This window comes from Brassica napus, chromosome C7 (assembly GCF_020379485.1).
Source record: "Brassica napus cultivar Da-Ae chromosome C7, Da-Ae, whole genome shotgun sequence".
Taxonomy (NCBI): Eukaryota; Viridiplantae; Streptophyta; class Magnoliopsida; order Brassicales; family Brassicaceae; genus Brassica; species Brassica napus.
This window is the reverse complement of record NC_063450.1, coordinates 20,367,495-20,373,641: the sequence shown is the minus strand read 5'-3', so window position 1 is coordinate 20,373,641 and position 6,147 is coordinate 20,367,495.

Here is a 6,147-nt window from a genome sequence, read left to right as displayed (position 1 = left end):
AACCGCCTATAATGTTTTGAATCTAGACATTCTCTTTCAGATACATATCCAACTCAATGTTTTTTTCCTGAAATCATGTTTCTTGAACAAGCTCTTTGTAGATGTCGTTCATGCTCTCATATGCAAGCCCCATTTTCAAGTACTGTCCCCTGAGATACTTCATCTCCTAACTGATCTTGTAAATGAGATTCAGATTGAGAAGATGGTCCTTGAGACTGACTATGAAGTGATGAAACCAAACCACCACTAGTGCCACTTCCATTGTTGTACTGATCAAACAAACTCTTCAAAATTTCGCCGACTTCATATGTCAAATGAGTAACCTCAACCGATCCTTCTCCATACAACTTCTCAAAATAGCTTTGTGGTAACCTTCATGTTCTTGGTTGGGTCAAGAACACCAGCGACAATCACAAGTTTATTCTTCTTTTCAGGATTGGTCCCAAACGGATTCCAATACTTGCCTAGTTTTAGACCCTAAACTTTCATCTGGACCAGGAGCAGTGCTTAAAGCACTAATGTTCCTCGTTACTGTGACGATCTCATGATACAACTTATGCGCAGTAGCAGTGTTTGATGCAGACATAACCAAAGTAGCTTCGTAGGAAATAATTAAAAACTTGACTAACCTATCAGCTGCTTCTCAATCATCTTTACTTGGTGGTCCAATTCGTTTTTTTTTCATCCATAATTTCATTGAAGTAGTCGTTGTATAGCTTGTGCTCAGCTTCCATCTTCTCAAAAACCACCTTGAACTTCATTGCTTGTTCTAGCATCAAATAGGTGGAGTTCCAACTAGTTCTCACATCTAAAGGTAAGCTTCCTCTCTGAATTCTTCTTGACTCTACATGTCGCTCAAAAGAATTGTGTGTCGGAGTTGAAGACCTCACAAAATATATGGCATTACGAATGGTATTGACACTGCTCTCTATCTCCAGCAAGCCTTCTTTAACAATCAAATTGAGAATGTGAGTAGCACACCTAAAATGCAGAAACTTTCCATCTTGAACTAGTGCATCATCCCCATTTTTCTCAACAAAAGGATCCATAAACTTTCTCAATGCAGAACCATTAGATGTGGCATTATCTACGGTTATTTCATACAGTCTTTTGATATCTCATTCCTCTAAGCATTCAAGAAATACCTATGTTAATCCTTTGTGATCATACACATTCTTGAATCCAGTGATGAGCTTCCTCAATTGCCACGAGTTGTCTATGAAATGAGCCTTAATCACCATATAACTGGAACCGGTACGAGGAGCAAGCCATATCAGTCGTCAATGAAAGTCGTTGTTGATCTCATTATGAATCTTCTTCATTGCCTCTTTCTTTTTCACAAAGGTCTCAACAATATCTCAGATTGCTGTTCTTCTAGAATGAGGCACGTAAAGCTTAGTCATGTCGCAGAAATTCCTCCAAGTTACACTCTCTACCCAAGATAAAGCCAACTCTCCCACAACCATTATCTCATTTGTCGCTTGTCTGGAGACAGAGTCAGATACTTTGCAGACTCTCATATTACCATCTGTGCCATCACCATATAAAGCACCTTGTTTATTTTCTTTGTTCACAACCACCCATGCTTGGTAACACTTGCAGGCACGATTCAAATGTTTCTTCAAGCTTGTTGTTCCTGATTTTTTTGCACATGCCATCTCTTTCCCACAATAGTTGCAGGTGGCTCTATCATTATCTTCTTTCTTTCTAGTAAAGTGTTCCTATACTTTTGATTTCCTCTTCTTTTTCTGACCTTGAACCACTGGCTCCTTATGTTTTCTTACGTTTTTCTTTGTTACGAGAGATTGGAGTCTCAACTTCATCTGCTGATTTATCTAATTTGAACCATTATCACAAGACGCCATCTGCATTATAGACAAGAAAACATTAAGAAAGAAATAAGAATGATAAACACAACCAACAACAAGAACATTATCTACTTCGAAACCGACCAACAAAGGAAGTTAAGGAACAATAGAATCAAGAAAATAAACTCGGTTCAATCATTATCAAACCCGAGTTCACTTTGGATTAAACCCTAAACAAGAAAGAAACGCTCCAGAAGAAAGATCAAAGGAGCACAAGTAGGAATCAAACTCGGATTAAAACAAAACCATAAACAAGAATCAAGAATCAAAATCGGACTAAACCAAATACATTAACAAGATTCAAATCAAAAATTCGAGACTTACCCTAGGTTGATTGGTAGAAAACGCTGTCGCTGATGAAGAAGCGGCTAGGGTTAGGAGGTTTTGATGATGATGAGATTCCAGTTTGATGATGTTTGATTTCGGAATTACAGTTTATAAATCGACAAACTCTTCGATTCAATTGCTTTTGGGGGAGTGGAACCGATTAAGGAAAGTAGGAGCTATAATGGTGTATCGGGGAACTGAATAGATTTAGGCTACTTAGTTTAGGGCTTTCGGGTCTAACAATACCCTATCGGGTATGATGTAAATTTCGGGTCAGATCGACGATCTGAGGTCATAAGAAGTAAGACCCAATAGGATAATATGGTTGTATCTGAACCCGACCAGAACCGGGTTTTTCGGATCGGTTCCTGTTCGGGTTGTCGGGTCCGGGTAAAATGCCTAGGCCTATAACATGAGTGCTTTTTGAGGTTATAAATAATTAGAGATTAGGAAGTTGTCATGCTCACAATTAATGTTCAACGAATAGATAATAATCGCTTATATATAGAATCATTGTTTATCTAGTTTGGGTACACCCATTATTTTTTCATTCAACCAATCATCCATGACATTTATCGTGAAATAATTCAAAATTTGAAATCAAATAATTACAAATCAATACTTTAAAACGCCTTATCAAGTGGATTGGGTCACGTTGGTTAAATTATAAATATGATGATTGATTACTTACCTCGATGTGTTACTTATCACTAAAATATACTATCATCTAGAAACTAATATGTTCAAGGAAAACCGATCAATCATCCAAAATAGTTTTGTAAACATGTGTTAACTAGATGCAGCTACATCATCGTTTGAAATTTTTAGGACCTATCACCTATCAATGGATTATAGGATTGTATAAATGGGATATTCTCAGAAGCTGTTTTCTTTTCAGTTTTCATTTATGCAACTTTTGAGTCTTTTACGCATTTAAAGAAATGTGATGACGACAATATGAGAAAGACAATCACAAAGAACGAAGAAGAATAATAAGTCGACATCTATAAAACTTTATCATATGCCACTAACCCGTTTCCCCCATTCATCTAGATATCTTTAATTAATTTTAGTGAGCGCTCGTACCTTTCAAATTTATTGAAAATTACTTAAATACTTGGCTATCACTTTTCAAAAATACATTCGATCAAAAATATTATAACATTTAGATCTACGGTTTAGTGATACTCCTTATTTAGAGTTTATTATTTAGGGGTGAAGTTGGGTTTATAAACTCTTATAAATATTTCATAAATTATTCTTAAACATTTATAAATGATTTAAGAAAGTTAATTTATTTTTTTATCACAGATTTAAATTATTTTTAAAAATGATTAAAAAATTGGGTTTTAAAAAAAAAATAGTATCAAACTTGTAGTAAAATTGAAATTCTCCCAAAATTCTTTCTAATATTCCCTTATGTATTTTAAATGATTTTTCACCACCTATCGTTTTGTTTGATCAAAAGGAAAGTATGATATATTTGGTTGCAAAAAAAAAAAATTTAGTACATCAGTGTGACATATTGTCAGTTCATCATTTAGAACATAGAATTAGTTTTATTAAACGGATGACAATGTCAACCGAAGCTTTGTTTCAGATTTCAATCGTTTGTACCGTTGGTTGACCAGGAAAAATCATTCGTACTTATTAATAGTTTTGTGGTTTTAGAAACTTGATCGAATCATATCTTACGACTATCCAACCTACTTAATTTAGGGACATCCATTAGTTATCCTTATCCCATGCCAGGAAATTAAATTACCATCACTTTGCCAGTTTGGGATTAAGTTTTATCCTAAAGTAGTTTATATAGTGGATCGTAATAGATGATCGGTTCATCCTTTGGCATTAGTCGGAAGGTATTCCAAACTTGAATCAAGCAATGTGGGAGCAAGTCGATTTTTGTAGCATTAAGTGCATTCCTTCCGAAGCCGATCAGATCAGTCGATAGAATTTATCGAAAAGAAAAGGAACAAGGTTAAGGGACTTGTACATAACCAAAATTCACCACGAATTTAGCAAAAAAAAATTGACCCAAATTTTATTTCTGTCATAGAAAAACTGAAAACCCATAACTATTAGGGCAAATTTCCAAAATAGCACATTTCTAAGTTTATGACACAAAAATAGCCCTCAAAAACTAAAACGACCAAAATAGCATTTTATCTTTCGAAAAATTTAAATTTTTTTAATTTTTCAAAATTTGAAATCTTATCCCAAAACTCCACTCCCCAACTCTAAACCCTAAAACTTAAACTCTAAACCCTAAACCCTAAACCCTAAACCCTAAACCCTAAATCCTAAACCCCACCCCTTGACTCTAAACCCAAAACCCTAAACCCCACCCCTAAACTCTAAACCCTAAACCCTAAATCCTAAACCCTAAATCCTAAACTCCAACCCTTAACTCTAAACCCTAATATCTAAATTAATTTACCATTGGGGTATAAGTGTATATTTATTTATTTTGATAAACATTAAGTGCTATTTTGATCATTTTTATTCTCAAAGGTTATATTTGTGACAAAAACTTTTTTAGTGTTATCCTAATCATTTTTTTTAACTCTATTATTGTATTTATTTATTATGTGTCAAATAAGCATCCACTATTAATGATATGAGGACGAAAAATGGTGCACATCTATAGCTTTTTTTTTGTTGGTTTGAAAATCCGTACTGTGATATTTATTGGTTAGGATAATAATGCAAGGAATGTTTCAACATTCATATTCTTAACTCCGAAAAGAACCATCACCAACGAAAAAGCAACTCCAAAAGAACCATCACCAACAAAACTCAACTCTAACCTCAAAATCTCAGATCATGATCTAGAATACAATCAGAAGAACTTTAAACCTAAGTGAAAATACATGTACACTAGAAACAGGGCCGGCTTAGGATTGTATTAGGTCCTTGGTAAAAAAATAATTTTACACCTAAAAGTTAATTAAACTTAAGATCAGGGACCCTTGTTGTAAAATAAAAATAAAAAAATGAGCTCTTTTTGTTATTAGATTTATTGGACTTTGTGGGCCCGAGCGAGTGCTACCCTCTCTGGTGAGCCGGTACTGACTAGAAAAGGAAAGGAAAACATAAATGTCAGAGAAAAGTCTAGAGAGAAGGAGGCAGAAGGCAGTAACGAATTTGGACAATATATCACTCATTGTGACAGATATTATTTCGATTTTGTTTTTCAATTTCATCATTGAAAATTAGCGGATAGACTCCGTAGTCAAATGCAAATTAGATTGGGCGACAACAAGTTTTGCTTTTAACGTGTGAAAAAGATTAACTAAAAAGTTTGTGTATATCATCTTCCCCAATCATCTTAGTTACTAAATCTAAGAAATGACAGAATCGACTAGATGCCATGTTCGTCATAATTATATGTGATTCAGGTTCAATTATTCAGCGGACTTTATCTTTCTTTTTTTTGTCATCATAGCCAACTTAATTTGCAAGATTATTTCTCTTTAAAAAAGATTAATTCTCTTCCAAAACAAAGGGGTTCACTCGAAAGAAATCACAATTTATAACATAGATACATAATGAAGAACAAATGTCTTCATAAATAACTTTAAAATGTTTTAATACAATATTAGGGATTAGTACTTTTTATAATTACTCCTTTTTATACTCGGGATTAGACTTTTTAATACATATTCCATTTGTTTCATATTAACTGTTACTTCAGCATTTTTCTTCTCACGCAAAAAGTGTTTGTTCTACATTCCAGTGCAATTTATATTTTTTTTTAACTCAATATTAATTGTAAAATGCATTGATCTTATAAATAAATCTATTTATCTAAAATGCTATTGGTTAAATAGATGACATTAATAAAAACACAAATGCATTTCAGTCAGTTTCGTAATATGCGTGAAAAATGTTTAAGTGACAATTTTTGTGAAATGAATGGAATATATATATTTTTTGTTATACAGAATTT